Source organism: Pogona vitticeps, chromosome 3, assembly GCF_051106095.1.
Source record: "Pogona vitticeps strain Pit_001003342236 chromosome 3, PviZW2.1, whole genome shotgun sequence".
NCBI lineage: Eukaryota > Metazoa > Chordata > Lepidosauria > Squamata > Agamidae > Pogona > Pogona vitticeps.
In genome coordinates, this window is record NC_135785.1 from 40,022,385 (window position 1) to 40,041,794 (window position 19,410).

Sequence of the window (19,410 nt, forward strand, 5' to 3'; positions counted from 1 at the left end):
TCTGAAGCTTCCAAGTCTCAAAAGAGTCCCAGAAGGTGGCGATTTTGCCCCCTCTGGCCCGGCAGGGAGGGCAGGGTGAGCCTCCAAAAGGTCCTAGGGTCTGTTCCAGGACCCTTGCAAGGCTCCCCCCACCCCCCATGGGGCCAGCGGGGAGAATCACCAGCTTCTAGGGCATTTTCTGAGGTTTGAAAGGCTCAGAAAAGGTCCTAGAAGCTGGCAATTTTGCCCCCACTGGCCCCGTGCGGGGGGTGGGGGGAGCCTTGCAAGGGTCCGAGGGAGCCTTCCAGGAGCCTTGTGAGGCTCCTCTCACCCCCACAGGGCCAGCAGTGGCGAAATCGCCAGCTTCTAGGACCTTTTCTGAGGCTTAAAAGGCTCAGAAAAGGTCCTAGAAGCTGGCGATTTTGCCCCTGCTGGCCCCATGGGGGTGGGAGGAGCCTCTCAAGGGACCTGAAATGTTCACTCAGACCCTTGCGAGGCTCCCCCCATGGGTCCAGTGGGGGCGAAATCGCCAGCTTCTCTCCATAAGACGCACGGACTCCCCCCAACTTTTTTTGGGGGGAAGTGCATCTTATGGAGTGCCTGGTTAATGTGGACCTATGTGGACCAATAAAAACATTAGGATGCACCCTGGACTGCTTCTGGGTCTGGATTACAAAAGACATCAGACTATGAATACAAACATCGAGTGAACTATTTGGTGAGCAAGTGTCTTTGAGTCTCCAAGCAGGGGAAACCCTTTACGTCTGTTACTGGATTCATGTTTAGCCCTAAACATGATCAATCTATTAAAGTGTACCTATTGAAGCAAATATTGCTGGAATTGGACTGATTACTTTAAGCAACTGGACAACTTTCAATTGGAATACAATTATTTGGTATCTGGAACATAATGCTGCAACAAGGAAAATTTTGGGATGAAACAAAATCTACCCTTCAAGCAATTTTAGAAATAGTGACATCACACAACAAAATTATTCAACGAGCAGTTAATGAATAGCTATAGTCAACAGGAGGCATGGAAAAATGAACAAGGAAATGAGAGGGTGATGGATGATGTATGCCAACCAAAGGAGGGGTTGGAGGAAATCAGAGGAGAAAAATCTAATCCTGGAACCAAGGAGAATCTTAGGTGTGCAAAGGGAAGATAAAGGCAGAGAACCAGCAGATTTAATTACAAATAGCCTGGAAGATCTATTGGAGATAGATCAAGTACATAAAAAGATCTTAGATGGTACAAGGGATGGCAGAATGTTTAGACAGATAGGAATAAAAATTGGGAAAAGACAAACAAGAGAAGGAGTTACTTAGAAAGATAAAGGAGAAACTATTTAGTCATTATTGGTATAAAATACAAAGTTGGTTGGTTAAATTGCCTCAAAATTATATAGATTTGAAACCAGAATTGCTTTTATTAGGTATTTTATTAGAGGATTTTGTGAACATTGTATAGTATGAGAGCAATATTATGGTAATAGCCAATACTGTACGCTAAATATACATATGATTGTTCAAATGCTTTTAAAAATGTATAAATTTTGAAGGGACAACTAAGAAGACACTAAAATGCAAAAACAAATAATTATAAGCAACCCATGTAACACAATGTTTATCAAGCAATGTAGATATATTAAAAAACTAATAATAATAATAATAATAATAATAATAATAATAATAATAATAATAATAATAATAATAATAATAATAATAATAATAATAATAATTATTATTATTATTATTATTATTATTATTATTATTATTATTATTATTATTATTATTATTATTATTATTATTATTGAGACCACATATTACCCATTTTTAAATTGTGTTAAAGGCATTAATGCTGGGGGAGGGGGCAGGATTCTAGGGAAATTCAAATGCAAAAATCCTTTATTCTATAAGCTTACTTTTTTCTCTTGTAAACAGATGGCTTTATTTCTTTGCATTGTTTATAATTTATACATAAAAAAGAAGTATGCCACTGTGCACTACTGTGAAGTGGCAAATGTAGAGATAAACCAACAAATTGCCATTTTCATATCTATTTTTACTCTTAATTAACTTATTTTTTGAAAAATATCCTTACATAAAGAGGAAAAAGAGATGTTAACCACTTTTTGTATTACTATTTTGAAGTCTATACTTTTAAAACAGAAAATCAGCATCTTTTAAAGTAATAAATATTTCCTAAGTAAACGAAGATACCCAGCGTGGTGTAGTAGATAGAGTGATAGACTAGGACTCAAGAGGCCCGGGTTAAAATTCCTGCTCAGACATGGAAACTCTCAAGTGGAGTAGAAATAGTAAAACCACTCCTTAAATATTACATCTTGAAAGCCATATCAGAGTCACTTGATGTCACATAACAATAAGAAAACTAATTTGACGTTAGCTTTTATCAGCTAAAAGGAAACATAATTTGAATGCAACTTTCAGTGTGGAATGGTTCTCTCAACCCTGATCATCTCATTGGTCAGGATTATCACATTTGATAGAATGAGAAAACATGATTGATATGTTAGTTATATAGGCATATATACTTACTATATATTCCTGTCAGGACCAAATCTCCCTAAGGAACATGGATCCTTAGGGCAGGGAGTTCACAAGCCACAAATCTACCACTTTACGTTGGGGCAAGTCCTCAACCTCCGGCAGTGCGTAGCATTTGCAGCTGGAACAAGCCTGACCTTAAAAGAACACTTTACTTTTACTCAGTACTTTGCAAATACAGCAACATGGGCTTTGTGATTCCTTAGAACTCACAACAGCTTGGTTAATTAGGACTTCTTCTCTGGTAGCTAGTCAATGGCCTTTACCCCTCCTCTGGGTTTAGCCAAATCCTGCTGATCCAAGAGACCAGTCCTCAGTGATGATTTTTATAATTGTTTTTATTAAGAAATACTGTTTTTGCTCAAGCATTAGCATAAAGACATGTTCAAAGGATTACCATAGTTAAATACAACAACTAATTCCCATTAAAATAACAAACACTAAAACTGGGCTGAGGTTGGCTAGCCCCACCTCCTTCTTCTCTTACATACATTCTTTTCCCTTCAAGCTACATCACCAAGAACTTATCACAGGCAAAAGTTCTCTTCCACATCATGATCTCTCTCTGCAACATAAACCATCACCCATTTTCTACATTCCTCAGACCTCCTTCTACCTGACTGTAAACCAATTAACTCAAAGAGGTGTAATTGTCTGGTCCGCCTACAATTCTCATGGAGATGCAGGTGGTTTATCTCAATACCAATTAGAAAAGAATTTGTTGGGTCTTTGTGCTAGGCCTCCTGGTCCTTGCATCCTTATCAGGTTTCACGCTGTACCAGCTTGGCTGTAAATTAAGAAAACAACCTCTCTGCTCTTCTCACATTTCCATGTCTTTAACTTCATTTACTTTTAAAACTTAACAGACTTTCCTCCTCATTGACCACAAATCCCACTCTCCTTCAATCTCATAACAATTTCATTCCTATTCACTTATCTGAAAACAATGTTAACACTTTTTCAAGGATAAACCCAAAGGTTTAGATGGCAAAAGGACAAATGGACCATACTAAGCCCCTGCCTGATTTCAATATGGAGATCATTCCACATAAAATGAGCCAGAATGGTAAGAAAATAATTCCTCGTGATCTTTGTTTTTTGGCTCCATGTGACTGAAAGAATCCTTTGACAGATACATTTGTGATATAGAAAAAGGACTGAAAGAATCTTAGAATCATAGAATCATTGTAGGGTTGGAAGTGATCTTGGAGGTCTTCAAGTCCAACCCCCTGCCCTCATATCATCCCAGACCTTCTACCATCCTGGACAAATGGCTGTCCAATCTTTTCTTGAAAATGTCCAGAGATGGAACAACCACAAAATCAGGAGGCAAGCTGTTCCACTGCTTAATGGCTCTCACCACCAGGAAATTCCTCCTTATTTCCAGGTTGGCTTTCCCACTGACATGTTTCCACCAATTGGTTCTTGTCCTACCCTCAGGGGCAGTGGAGAATAAATCAATGTCCTCTTCCCTGTGGCGACCCTTCAGAGATTGGAAGACTGCTATCACGTCTCCCCTCGGTTTTCTCTTCGTTAACCTAAACATACCTAGTTCTTTTAGTTGTTCTTCATAGGCTTTAGCCTCCAGTCCCCTTATCATCTGTGTTGGTCTTCTCTGCACCTCTTCCAGGACCTCAGCATCTTTTTTTGTATTGTGCTGACCAGAATTGGACACTCCAAATATGGCCTCACCAGCGTGGTATAGAGTGGTACTATTACTTCCTGAGATCTTGATGCTATCTCCCTGTTGATGTAGCCTAGGACTGTGTGGGCTTTCTTGGCAGCTGCAGCACACTGTTGACTCATCCTTAGGCAGTACTCCACCAGGACACCTAAATCCCTCTCACAGGTACTATTGTTGAGCCAGCTACCACCTATCATGTACCTGTACGTCTGGTTTCTCCTGCCTAAGTGCAAGATCTTACTTTTCCTGCCACTGAACTGCATCTTATTGGATAGGGCCCAATGTTCAAGTCTGTCCAGACCTAGCAGTCTAGGAGAAAAAAAAGAACTGTATTATCATTTCTCATTTTTTAAAGAGAAAAATTAGCTATGTGCTCTTTATTTTAAAAATAATGTTTTAATCATTTGAAAAATGATGAAATTCCAAAAGTTTCTACAGAAACTAAATCAAATTATATCCTGCTTTGATTAACGCAGGCATTATATTTATATTCATATTGGTTAATCAAGATTTCTCATCATCTGCTCAGATAAAATGTTTTCAAAGTTGTAGCTGTATTAGTCTGAGGAAGCATTTCAACAAGAAACACAAAACAAAAAAGGACATTGTAGCACCTTAAAGACTGAGTTAAGGTCGTTAAGGTGCCATAACATCTTCTTTCTTCTTTCTTTTTCTTTTTGCTTTTGTCTTGTTTTGATGTTTCTTGTTCAGCAAAAAAGGGTACATTTCAACTAACTGGATTAGGAAAAAAACCCTACTATTTTATAGCATTACCTGCACTATAGAAAGTATGATCCTTTCATATGCAGGGACTATATGTCTGCAGCTTTGTACAAACTGTTCTGTAAAATCATGTTAACCTATTTTAAACATGTAGACCTAGAATAATGGCCTCATTTTGATGTTGATTTAATTATTCTTTTATATAATAAGCAATAATGTTCTCAAGAGTATTCGTATCCATTTCTCACTGATAATCATTTGGGAGTCAATCATTAGGTAATGATTTGGAAGTCAACTACAGATATCTCCTAGATCTATCATACGAAGATTTGTTAATGCTATATTCACTTGCCTTTTCTCTGAAGACTATGAAGTGTCCAAGAATGGGACTGAGTTAGTCCTCCCAAACTTCTTGTATATCCTACAATGCTATATCCTATATGCTACAATTTGCCATGGCATCATTCTGTTGAACACTGGAATGCTGTCCCAGTGTTGGCTTCAGTTCTCACACTGTTTTATGTGACATCAAAACCTTTTGCTGTTGTCATTAACGTGAATAAAATGGGATGCCTCTATCATTTCCTTTTGTAAGAGTAAACCCAGTCATTGAAAATTAACCAGTTTCACTCATTACAGAAGAATGTTCTAAAAATGCCTCCACATAATCCAGCACTACTACTAGCTCTACACACACACACACACACACACACACACACACACACACACACACACACACACACACACACACACACACACACACACACACACACACACACCGCTCTCCATGAGTAGAAACTGAAGAATGAGGTCCCTGCAAGAGGATCTTCAGATATCAGAGGTTTTGATATTCTGTTTCCCAATGAGAGATGCAACAGTCTGCAGAATAATTCTCTTACATTCCTATGAAAATGACATTGACTTCATAGGTCCTGATGGGGCAAATAAATTCTTCTCCATTGCCTGGTAAGAGTTGTTCTAGAGGTCATTAATTTTATCTCCGTACACTCCTGTAGCTCAATGGAGTGCAGAAGAGCAATTGTGGTTTGTGATCTTCCCATCAATTAGAAGGAGGTTGTACCAAACTACCCTACAATGACATAGAGGAACATTCAAGCTAATCTGCCATTTTCTAACTGAAGGAGAAAAGACAACAGAACTCAACTCTTTCCAATTCTTTTTCATCTATTGCTGTAGAAAGCCCTAATATTGGGGGAGGGGAGGGTGAGAGATTATTTATGTTTTTACACATGCTGATGTTGGCGCTAATATGAGGCTACATCATTCATTCAGTATTTTACCAAGACATGAGGGGGTAGTGAGAGAAAAGATGTAATAAGTATTTGCATATCTTTCTGAGACCTCTGAAGCAATCCATAAATCCAGACAATTTATTTCAATCATATACAAAACATATGGTGTGATTTCTTCACAGGTCTAAATTCTAAAATTACTGGAAAATGTGTAAGTCATTTTGATGTGCTGGAATTGTACCTGATTAACCTCTGGACCCTGATTATACATGAAGTCAAGACTGAAGCAGGCTTTGTCCTATTTTCCAAAATGTACTTAAGAATATGGTAAATGGATAGAGTGAAGAACTAGGAGGCAGGAGACCTGTATTCAAATCTCTTTATGGCCACAGGAACTTACTGATGTGTGGCAATGCTAAAGTTGCTCCTTAAATATCTCACCTACCTTGGAAACCCTACTAGGGTCACAACAAGTCAGATGTGACTTAATAGCACATAAAAATACTTAAAATGTAAATTTCCCAAACTAGATTAATATTTAAGCCCAATATGCTGTTTCGCTTCCTTAGACATTCTAATTCTTGTTGGAGTTTTATTTACCACCTTGCATAGTTTACCACCTGTAGTTTGAGCTTTAGGAGATTGCCTATTTATCCAACACTAATAATTCCTTCCAGTTTTTGACATTCAAAGAGAATCCCGTTTCGTTTCGTTTAGTCGTGTCCGACTCTTCGTGACCCCATGGACCAGAGCACGCCAGGCCCTCCTATCTTCTACTGCCTCCCGGAGTTGTGTCAAATTCATGTTGGTTGCTTCGCAGACACTGTCCAGCCATCTCATCCTCGGTCGTCCCCTTCTCCTCTTGCCATCACACTTTCCCAACATCAGGGTCTTTTCCAGGGAGTCTTTTCTTCTCATTAGATGGCCAAAGTACTGGAGCCTCAGCTTCAGGATCTGTCCTTCCAGTGAGCACTCAGGGTTGATTTCCTTTAGAATTGATAGGTTTGTTCTCCTTGCAGTCCAGGGGATTCTCAAGAGAATCCCACCTCTCTGCTAAGTGTTCTATCCTTCTCATTCTTGGGTTGATGCCAGTTGTTTGGTGCTATGGATCTGTTCAGTTGTTCACTAGTATGTGTGCAGTACAAAAGTCTGTAATTTCAAGTAACTGCAAGTAATGTGGTTTTTTAAAATTCTTTCTCCTATGAATGTCTCAGAACAAGTTACTTGAGAGTTCAAATGCCAGTTAATGAGAAATATGTGGACTCTGGGAAAAACTGAAGCTATTCTCTTCTGTGGATCTTTGTATTTCTACTGTGTAGGAAAAAGAGAATTTTGCTAGAAATTCAAAGGTAAAGGTAAAGGTTCCCCTTGACAATTTTGTCCATTCGTGTCCGACTCTAGGTGGCGGTGCTCATCTCCGTTTCCAACCCATAGAGCTAGTGTTTGTCCACAGACAATCCTCCATGGTCACGTAGCCAGCGTGACTAGACATGGAATGCCGTTTACCTTCCCACCAAGGTGGTACCTATTCATCTACTTGCATGGTTTCGAACCACTAGGTTGGCAGGAGCTGGGACAAGCGATGGGGGCTCACTCCATCGCATGAATTTGATCTTATGACTGCAAGTCTTCAGACCTTGCAGCACAGAGGCTTCAGCAGTTTAACCCACAGTGCCACCACATCATTCAAAAGCCTGCAACTATTCTAAATCTTAATGTCAGCAAAAACAATAATCTTCCATTCAAATATCACATGCAGAAACAAATAAAATAGCTGAGTTTCTGATCCCACCCCAGCTTGCTTGTGTCATGGGCTTTCCATTTATTTTGGAAGCCATAACATGAAAGGTTCTAGAAGAAACACTAGTCTCTTTAGACTTTCACATCAAGCACAGAAACAGAGAGTGGGTAAGGAACAATGCATGTGGTAATGTGGCCCATAGTTCCATTGACATGCATGCTAGACAATGATAATTGCTTCCAGATAATGTTTTTAGAACTGAGATGCCATAATGCTATCCTGAATTTTGAATGGAAATTGAATGTGAGCTCTTCCCTTCTAATACTTACTGACAGAGATCCTTCTACTAGTTATTCCAACTTTACTACAGCTGAAAGAAAGCTAGCATCATTAAGGATTCTTCCTTTGCAAAGCAGAGTATACTTCATTCAAATGGTCAGGTTAGCTCTAATATTTTTTAAAAAAACATTTAATAAGATTGGGGAAACTTGACAGAGCATGAGAATGTAGCCAGGCTCTGTTTCAAATGGAAAGTATCATAAATAAAACATAATCAAAGTGGAAAGATACTAACAGTGAGTGCTCCTTCAAATAGAAATTGCCAAAGAATATGGGATAAGTGCTCTGAAAAGTAAAACAATGTTCTTAACAATGTTCTCCAAAAATTCTTGAACAAAACTAGGCATAGCAGGTCAACTGAGGACACACAAGAACTATTGGTGGCTTCATTTCACTATATTTTAAGGCTTTTGTCTTTTAAATTCTGTGGTCGCCCCTGGAATATTTTCATCATTAAAAACAAACACCTAAACACCTAGCTAACATTTGCTTTGTTTATTCTTCATTATCCATTAGGCAGATTTCATTTTTAAAGATATGGCATTATCTATTTGGCTACTAAACAACTTACTTCCGTTTAGTCTCAGATTAATTCATAAACAGAAGTGTCTTGGTCAATTTGTAATAACTGCTAAGAGCAGAATGATCATCTTGTGGTCCTCCAGATGTTGTTTAACTGAAGCTATCATCAGACCTAGCCAGCACAGCTAAGGGTAAGCATTGTTGTAAGTGATAGATCCCAGGACTAACTATGAACTTGTTTTTATGAACATGTACTGAAATGTATTCCTGAATCATGAGCATTTTGGCTGACATGAAAATACAGAAACACCAGCTTACTTTTTTCCTCCATTGTGAAGGCCTTCTGAAATGATGGTGTAATGCTACAGATCATGGCCCTCTGCAGTACAATAATGCTTTTCCACCTATACTTCTTCTGTTTGTTGAGTATATAATAACTGCAGTATACCAATGTCTTGGTATTCATTTTAATGTTATGTAATTTTTTTTGTCCACTCCTCTGAAATGTTCATCTTGGAGGCTTATAAGTTCACATCCACTCATCGATCTTTCTAAAGATGTCTTACTCCTATGAACAACAAACCTACTTCAATATATCACATTTTTCCCAGGGGCAATTTGAACCCCAGTTTTTAAAGCTGCAGTGCTGATCAGAGTAAAACTGGTGAATTCATTATGAGTCAGTCTTAAGCTCCATAGAAATTTTTATCTCAGCTCATTTTGGTTGAATGTTCTGTGAACAAGAGAGATCCTTTCCCTAACACATCTTAATTCCACCTTTAAGCTCACCAGTCATAGTCTCTGATAACATTTCTAGGGTTGGTTCTAATGAAACATTTTAGATCCTTTCTATGCTGGAGTTAAAGTAGTTCCCCTTAAAACTCTAACAGCGCTGCTGTTTCAATATATTTCTGTCACAATTATAGCTTATAATTGTATAAATTAAGCAAACAAGTAACCTGAAACTTTGGAACCTCTAAGGCAGAGCAAAAATATTTTAAATTGAATAAAATAACAAAATAAGTAAAATAATAAAATACAATAATATTTTAAATTAAATAAATAAATAATAAATTCCTGAAGGATCAGATCATGTGCAAATATTAGCATGTACTGTATAGCAGGACTATCTGAATGGATACCTCATTGTGTTGGGTACCATAAATCAGAATTGGCTTATTAGCATGTTGTTGTAAATGCAGGATCACAAAGCTTTTTGCACAAGAGTACCAATAAAAAAAGTTTCCAAATTATAAAGGTTGGCCATTCTATGATTACTAAGTTATGCAATTGCATAAGTACTTGGGAGGCTTGATAGAACTATTCACTGTATCTGTCTAAGGGATTTTGAGAGTATGTAATGATGGTTACTGAGACACAGTAGTGATTCATGTTGTCCCATGATCAAAATGTATGGTAAAGCATACAAAAGGGGGCCATTTAATTATTTATTTCTTTAAATAATTCTTTAAATAATTATTTATTTATGAAAAGATAGACCATATTTCAGTAACATCAACATGGCCTGCAACAGTAGTGAGGTTAGCCAGAAATTCTTATTTATTATATGGAATTTCTTATTATATTAGACAGAGTGTATCGCTAACAGCAATGCAAGTATACAATTTCTCTTCTTAAATAGCTCTCTCTCAGATTTTGAAAGCATTCTGTCTCAGTAAGTACAGTGGTGATGTTCCCTATGGGGGAAAATCGCTTTGCGATGATCACGGGGAAGCGCTTCTCCATGATCATCCCTAAGCCCCACCGATCAGCTGGGTGAAAATGCGGGCTTCAGGATGATGGGGGAAGCGCTTACCCCAATCATCCCGAAGTCCCGCCGATCAGCTGTGTGAAAACGGGGCGTTTGCGATGATCGCGCAGAAGCAATCATCGCAAAAGCCCCGTTTTTGCACAGCTGATCGGTGGTTCCAAAATGGCCGCCGGAAAAATAAAATGGCGACCGCTGTTTTGCCTCGCTTTAGAGGCACAGAAAATGGCCACCCCTATGGAGGATCTTAGCATAAAGTCAGTTTTTAAGCCCATAGGAACACATTAAACACGTTTTAATGCGTTTCCATGGGCTTTTAAAAATCACTTAGCGACGAAATCCATTAACGACGTTTTTTCTGGAATGGATTAACGTCGCTAAGCGAGGCACTACTGTAATATGTTCCCTACCAAATGTTCAAGGACATAATGCTTTGTAACTTCGAGTTATAAAGAAGTGTTATGTATCCTATGCTCAGGTGACTTAAGAATTAATGCTGCACCACTTAAATGGCAGTTTGTTTGTAAATTATCTTGTGATGACCTTGAATTTTCTTAAGTGATGATGTTTCTGAGAGACAAAATAAATATATGTCAGACATGCTTGAGAAACTGAGATGAGAAATTCTGTTTGGCAAGAGGTATCTTCAGAGATGGGTAAATGTGTAAAGTGGTCCATGAATGCAAATTTTAGACAAATGAATGAATTACTTAATAGATAAACCACCTGCAGTTGCCATCTCCAACTGTGAAAAATATCAGTCAAAATAATTTGAGGATATGTAAGAACTGAATAATTTAATGATTTCACATTTTATGGAAATAAATGTGAAACTGAGCCCAGAGAATATTAGATGGGTTAGAAAGATGAGGAGGAAAATGCAGTTACCAAAGCATATCTTTTGATGAATAAAAAGAAACCCACACAGACAACCTTTTCTATCCTTTAGAACCAGGTTTCCACTGTCACTGAAAAAGCAACATGCAACATCTAAGTGCAGAATGCTGAAATATTAATTCCTGTGCCTTAGATTTATGTTCTCACTCTCAGCCCACATCTGAGAGCAGTTACTTATTTTGGTTTGCCTGATAAAAAATTGATTGATTCCTGACCAGTGTAACCTCTTTAAAAGTTATTTTGACACCACCCCCAAAAGTTTGAGAATTAAACCAGATCTTCTGAACATACAGAAAATGCATAAGCAAGAAATCTTGCATTCATTAAGCTGTAGACCTGGTTTTATTTCCTTTTTTGAACAAAAACTAGCATAAATGACTTGGGTTTTTTTTTTGTTGGGTGGTGCTTTTTGTTTGTTTGTTTGTTTTTGGTAACAGCAAACTGTATTTGAACAAACATTGCAGTTTCTTACTGAATAAATATGATAGTTTCTTCCGTCAGCTAATAAAATATAATGTGCAACTCATGTTATATGTATGTTCTTTTGTATGCTTATTCCAAGTTTTCATGACATTTTGGATTCATGTAATATAGCCAAAAAGTTCAAATCCTAGGGATAACTGTCATTCCCAACTACAGTGGATATATTCAATATATGAAAGTTGTATTCATGTAGACATAACACTAATGTTCAACTTAGTGTGTCTGTTCTAGTTGGAGTTTAGATGATTAATATTCTGCGGGGGTTTTTTTCAAAAATGGTTTCCACTGTTATTAAATAGGTGTCATATCACATTCGTGGTTTAATTTTTGTCCAGGAAGATTTATTTTCTTTATGACTTCTTACATTTATTATGCCTTCTTACATTCTTCTTAAGAGAAATACAAGTGCCACAGGCATGTTACAAGAGAAAATAAATGGAACTAACTTCCAGAACGAGCAGGCTACCTGCTTCACCATAACTATATTACTAGAAATCTACACTGACCATATGATTGACTCATGTCTCAAGGTCCAGTTTCATTCATTTTCCAATGTGATAGCATCAGCCTGTTTCCACAAAGTAAGCCAATGGCATCTTTACGATAAACAGAGTTATTATGACATGAGCCTTAATGGATCCATTTCATTTAACATATGGAGAGTCGCCCTAGCTGGCCAAGCAACTTTAATAGGTCTAGGGGGCAGTTTTCAGTCCCTGCATATTCCAGGGGTCAAAAGGTGAAAAAATAAATATACAAAAAAACCTGAGAAATAAATAAAAGCAGAGGTATCTGAAAGTCTACTTCCAAATTTGAATATGGGTGTTTTGCTGCAGAAGAATCCTGCAACCTACTGGGGGAGGGGACAGGGGGAATTGCTGAGTCTGGGGAATTCAGCTTCATTTTCTGATAGGAAAATCAAATTTTGCCAGGAGTGGGGAATTCAGATGAAGTAAAGAGATGCAAAAACATTTTTTGTTCACATCCAACATACAAACACATTTTGACCTCCAGTCTCTTAAACTGTAAGGTTCTAAAACAGACATACAGTATACATAGTTGAGCATGATATGCTAACTCTGGTGCAGAAATACTGACAGTGAAAGTCCTATTACAAAAAAAGAGGAAAGTTTGAAACTCAACAAAACTTGGCTCCCAGCTCTCAAAAATACAGCATGCAAAAGGTCACGAACTCTACCCAACCACAAAGTCAAGGGGATCACTACCATCAACCACAGTAATCTCCTTATCACAACAATACACCCACAACAAAACACACTAATCACCCACCCACAGAAAACAATGCACCCACAACAATATACACTAATCATCCCAACCCACAGCCATAAATACTCCATGCCCTAGCCAAACTACACCAGAGCACAGTTTGCTGTCCTCTGAAGATGCCGGCCACAGAGACTGGCAAAACGTTAGGAAAAACCACCTTCAGAACACGGCCAAGAAGCCCGAAAAACCCACAACAACCATTAGATCCCGGCCGTGAAAGCCTTCGCGAATACATCCTATTACAAACTTTCACCACTAATAAAACTGCTGGTGATGATACAGACACTGGTGATCTGTACAGCTGTTAACAGAGTTTGAAACTACTTCAGAGGATGGCTGATTCCACTTCCTGCTGACTTGACTATAACTGCAGAAACTCTGAGAACTAGAAAATCATCAGCTAGCTGTATCTTTTCCCCCCTTTTTCCTTTTGTTCTTGTTTGTTTGGGGGCAACATTGGATGAAATTGGCAAGGATCATCTCCCCTTTTACAAGAAATAAGCTTGATAAGGAAGAGAAGTTTACTTATCTTTTGAGACAATGTGTAGACATACATTATACAAGTTACCCTAAGTTGTAAAATATGAGAAGGATAGAAAGTTATAATAAATGAAAAACATTATAGGATATCTTATTAAAAACTTTTTCACCATCTGCATCCCACTTTGGTTAGGTCACTTTTCTGCTCAGCTGATGGCCCCAAAGTCACAAAAGCCTTCCATGCTACATTTCCAATTGAATAAATGAATAACAGTTTATTGAGAAATTAGATGCAACCATGCAGTCTAAAAGAACAACCACTAAAATCAGCTCCTAGTAAGAATTTGCTCTGTTAGAAGAACAATGTACTTTCCTCCACTGGCAAATTGAATTAATCACCTTTTTTCATTCTTTAAATGCAGAAATGTCTGAAGTCACATATCTAATGGCATGTGTTCTATTGTATATTTATAGAAGATATTAATTTTTTTTTTAAAAAAACCCTCTGGTTTATGAATGTGGGATATTGTGCTTCTATAGCCAGGGAAACGACCCAATATTGCTGCACAATATTGTAACTGCATTGCCAGCAGGAAAAAAGGTCTGCCAAGCTTTACATAGCAAAGGGCATCCTGAATAGAAAAGGGTAGTCAACACCAATGATAGCAGTCAAGATGGTCTACAGGATGCCATCTTGGGTCACTACCATTCACAAAGTGATACAAAGCAAGAGAAAATCCTAGAAGTTGAATCCTTTATTTATCAGTTAACCACTTCTCACTCAAAAACAAAGCAATTATTAGGACTGTTTTTCAACAAGTGTCAATGGTTGCTAGGTTGGTCTTTTTTCTCATGACTCCCTGTTTCCCCAACAATTTAAGCACTGAATTTCCTGGCTTTTAAAAACAGAATTTTACATATACATACACTACACACAAATTCAAACAGAAACTTTCTCATGTAGAGTTAGCCAATGCTGGAGGACCACAGAAACTTAGAACATGATATGCACTGGGAAAGGATAGAAGCAGGGACAGCTGGGATGTGGCAATAGTCCTACTGTGTCAAAATATTTTGAAGGACCAAAACCTCTACAAACATGTTGGGTATATATTTTCCAAAAGTTTTCCCCTCATCTTTTGAAATAAAAAAACGGGGGGGGGGGAAGCTGGGAGTTAGGAGAAATTGTTACTGGAAAACAATATCAAAATCACCCATATCATATGAAAGAAAGACTGTAAAGAAATAAAGAAATACAGGGACAAAAATCAACTCATTTGAAATGTGGTGTTGGAGGAGAGCCTTACAGATATGAAAGACAACAATAAAAACAGAAAAGTGGGTGCTCAATCTAGTCAAACCTGAACTGTCACTAGAGCAAAAAATGAGTCAACTGGGCCTATTCTTCCATGCACATATACTGAAATACAGAAGTGACCAGAATATGCTATAGTGGTGCCTTGACTTATGAACACCCCTACCTATGAACATTTTGACATATGAACAGCTCCGCCCACAAAATTTTGCATCTACTTGTGAACAGAGCTTCGATGTACGAACCAAAAAAAGAAGGGAAAAAGGGTTTGAAATTCAAACTGTTGGTGGCGAAGAGGCTGGTTCTTTGTAGCTCTTTCGCCCCAACAATTAGGAAAAGGGAGGCTCAGCCTCCCAGATTTCCACCATCCTGGCCATGCTCAGCCTCCTGGAGGCCTCCCACCGGTGGCGGTCATGGTGGCGGCAGAGCCCAGGCCAGGCAGCAGCAGTGGAAGCCCAGGCCAGGCAGCGGTGGTGGAGCCCGGGCCAGGCAGCGGCGGTGGAAGTCCAGCTAGGCAATGGCAGTGGAAGCCTGGGCTGGGCAGCGATGGTGGAAGCTGAGCCGGGAAGCAGTGGTGGAGCCCAGGCCAGGCAGCAGTGGTGAAGGCAAGATGCTGCTTTTTGCTTTTTAAAAACTGTTTTGGGTGGATTTTTCAGGGTGGAATTGGGCTGGTGGGGTTATGTTTATGTTTATTTTTGGATTTGTTTTATTTTTTGCAGCCACAGCGGCTTGCAGCGTTTTATTATTATTTTGGTATTATAATTATTTTTTGAAATGCTAGAATTGATTAATCCCATTCCCATGCATTTCAATAGGAAATGGAGCTTCGATTTACAAGCATTTCCATTTACGTACATCTTCTGGGACATATTAAGTTCATAAGTCGAGGCACCACTGTATATTGCTGGGAAAACTGGGGTAGAGCAGTAGGAAGAGAGTAAGACCTAACATGAGATGGGTTTAATCAACAGAGGAACCACAGCTATTACTTTGCAAGGTCTGAGCAGAACCTACTGGAAAAGGATGATATTAGTAGGATGCAGGGGCAGTAGAGAGAAAGAACAACCTAACATGAGATGCTTTTGGCTGGCAAGATCTGAGCAGAGCTGTTAACGACAGGACATTTGGGAGGTCATATAGTCACCACACATCATAAGGGACTTGATGGCACATAGCATCTTTAGAGATTTTTCCCCCTTTAATACCAAAAAATTGTATAGTGACAAGATGAATGGAATAGCCACCAAAGTTCTGCTAACATCAAGCAGACCATCCTCAGCCACAAAGCAAAAAACAGCTTAAACAAGTGAGCTTCTAACTATTTGTTCTCTTTCTCTTTTTAAAATACAGTATCTTTTAAATTATTTTTACAATCAGACATTGAATGCCTTTGCCAGCATCAATGCGTATTTGGCCAGGAAGTTAAAAAGTTCTCAGTCTTTGTCAGCTAACTGGACCTTGATTAACAGAGTCAAAAATTCAGATTGCACCAGACCTGGAGCTGATTTCCCCTTTGAGGACTGAGTCAGGAACTTGGATTCAGAAATCCTGAGACAATATTTTCTGAAAGCACCCAGGGCTTGGACAAACAGAACTTTTCTGTGCTTTTGTAATTCAGAAATATTTTGAATATGCCTTTAAAAATTGTACATTAATTCCCTGGAGATAAGTGGTCGAATGGCCCTTTCTGGAGGACAGTCACTCCATTACTTTCTTTTAAGCAAACCTGTTTTTGACTCTTTAAAAAATCTTATGTTTTGACTGCTTCTGTAACTTTCCATTGTCCTCCAAATATTTCCCCTCCAGGGCCACAAAGCTGCCACAATATATCTACTTTGGAACACTCTTGCTGGTAAGCCTGTTCCATGTATGCTCGGTCTTATAACAAAGTTGTTGTTTTTCTATTTTGAAAGGCCTTTTTTGAGGATGAGTATTCTAGTCCAGATTCTTTCCAATATTTTTAAGTGAGTGGAACCAACCTTTCTCTTTCAAGATAATGAAGATTAGACTTTTTGATTTGTATGAACTATTTTAAATGTGGGGATGTTCGAAATTGCTTGCTTCCCTACCAGGGGATGGTTAAAACAGTTTTAGATCTGTGCTGTGTGGTGTTGATCTGATGTTCAGTTTCAAAGGTATAAGTTTTTTGTTTGAGCTTCCCCCTATTTTTTTAATTGCCTCATAGAATATTGATTTTCTCTGCCGCATGATATTATTGCTACATTCTGATAATTAACAGTACTATTTTGGAACTGTTTTCCTTTAACTATAATATATAATATATAAAATGGACTATACATCAATATTAGATTGTCCATTTTGCAAATAGTGATATAGCCAATAGCAGCAACTTGGCATTTTCCCATCTAGGAGCAAAACTACCTTAAGTGACCCAAAAGTGTATTACTCTACTCATCTGGCAAGCCTTTAACCAAGGACACTCTGAAGTAGCAGCATGAGAAGCTTAACCTTGCCTATGAAAGTCCTTTTTTATTTCCAAGTAGTGCAGGCATGTATATTTAATAAGAGCAAAAACCTAGCAATAGTGGAACCTAGGGTCATTTCTTACCTTGAAAGACAGCACAAAATAAATATAGTCAGGAAATAGATTGCTGCCTTTTCATTCTCTAAGTATTAAACACAGTGGGCTTTACTTTTTAATGAAAAATGGAACATCTGGACAAAGCACTGCATCTAACCACTTTGATTATCTTCTTCAGCCTGCTGCATGCTGTATGAGAAGATTAGATGCTGCACAAAAAGAGCGGTAGTCCTTTTCTTTTCATCTTGTGGTGTAATAAAAATAATTGAGCTCTACTTTTTTGAAATTCCCTGTTATTTCAAAGAGGGCAATTACTTCAAGAGATTTCACAAAATCACAATCTAGTATGTCAACTAGCTAGTCCTCCTTTAAAATTGTAGTTATTTTCTCCAAACACTCAAATAATTCTAGTATGTTTGACATTAAACAGACACTTCCTTTACATTACAAAGAATAGAAAGTTATAATGCCTGGTGATAAGCAATACAGGATTTGAAAAATCTTAACTAAAAATGTATATGCCTTATTACGAGATCCCTGGACAGTGTCATTGAAGCTATCAACATGAATTTGACGAAACTCCAGGCAGTGGAAGACAGAAGGGGCTGGTGTGCTCTGGTCCATGGGGTCACAAAGAGTCGGATGACTTAACGACTAAACAACAACATACGCCTTATTTCTCAGAGCATTCTTCTTGATGCTACATCAGTATACATTTTTATTCCTTTGTAGAAGTAGAATAGGCGGGGTATAAATAGAATAAATAAATAGAATGCCTATTTAGAATAGGCATTCTATTCTATTTATTCTATTAGAATAAATAAATAGAATGCCTAGTTAAGGTTGCCAGATCAGCAACATTTCCTTCCGTTAGATGGCAGGGTGTAAACCTCAAAACGGTGCTAAGTCTTTGTAATGTCACAAGTCTGTGAGGACTCCTGATGCCAGGAGGGATTACCTCATTTGAACTACTGTAACATACTTTTTATGTAACCTTTGGAAAGAGTTTGGAAATTTCAGCTGCCCCAGCATGCTGTGGCCAGAATATTCTCTGAAGCTTGTGTACAGGGAATAACCAATTCCATTGTTGCAACCGATTCACTGGTTTCTGGTATGCTACAAAGCAAAGTGACTGAAATTGTGTTGCTTGGCATAGTAAGTGACAGCTAGAGTAGGCCCATTAAACCAATGAAATTTATGGAAAGGTTGACTCACCAAACCCCTATTGATTCAATGGTTCTTCTCTAGTTGTGATTTAGTATGCTAAGAAACAGGATTTCAACCAATATATAGACCTTTGGATAAGGCTGTGTGAAAGACTGATTGTGTCTTACCAGCCTGCCTTTCTTCTCTTTATTGCAACAAACACAATAAAATGCCTGAAATCCTGCTGCACATCATATGACATCATCAGATGATATCAGCAGCAACAGCAAATCGCCACTGATTGAAGGCAAATCACTACAGATTAAAGGTGATTTCAGGGTGTATTCTACTTGCACACAACATGATGAAAAAATGTACAGTGGACCCTCTACTTAAGGAATTAATCTGTATTGGAATGGTGGCTGCAAGTCAAAAAGTCTGTAAGTTGATTCTCCATTGACCTACAATGCACTGAAAACCGATTAATCCCATAACCAATGGTTTTTATTCTATTTTTATTCCATTTTGGTTTTTTTCTGGTCTGTAAGTCGATTCTCTGGCTGCAAGTCGAATCTAAATTTTGCAGCCAGAGAAGTCTGTAACTCGAAAAGTCTGTAAGTCGAGCCGTCTGTAAGTCGAGGGTCCACTGTACCCTGTTTCCCCGAAAACAAGACAGGTTC

At 38.2% G+C, this 19,410-nt stretch overlaps 1 protein-coding gene across 1 annotated transcript in view; it reads right to left on the minus strand.

The window, feature by feature from the left end:
* The window catches only part of CLSTN2 (calsyntenin 2), a 496,583-nt gene that overhangs the window by 281,092 nt on the left and 196,081 nt on the right, over positions 1-19,410 (minus strand). The gene's annotated exons all lie outside the window — the stretch shown is intronic.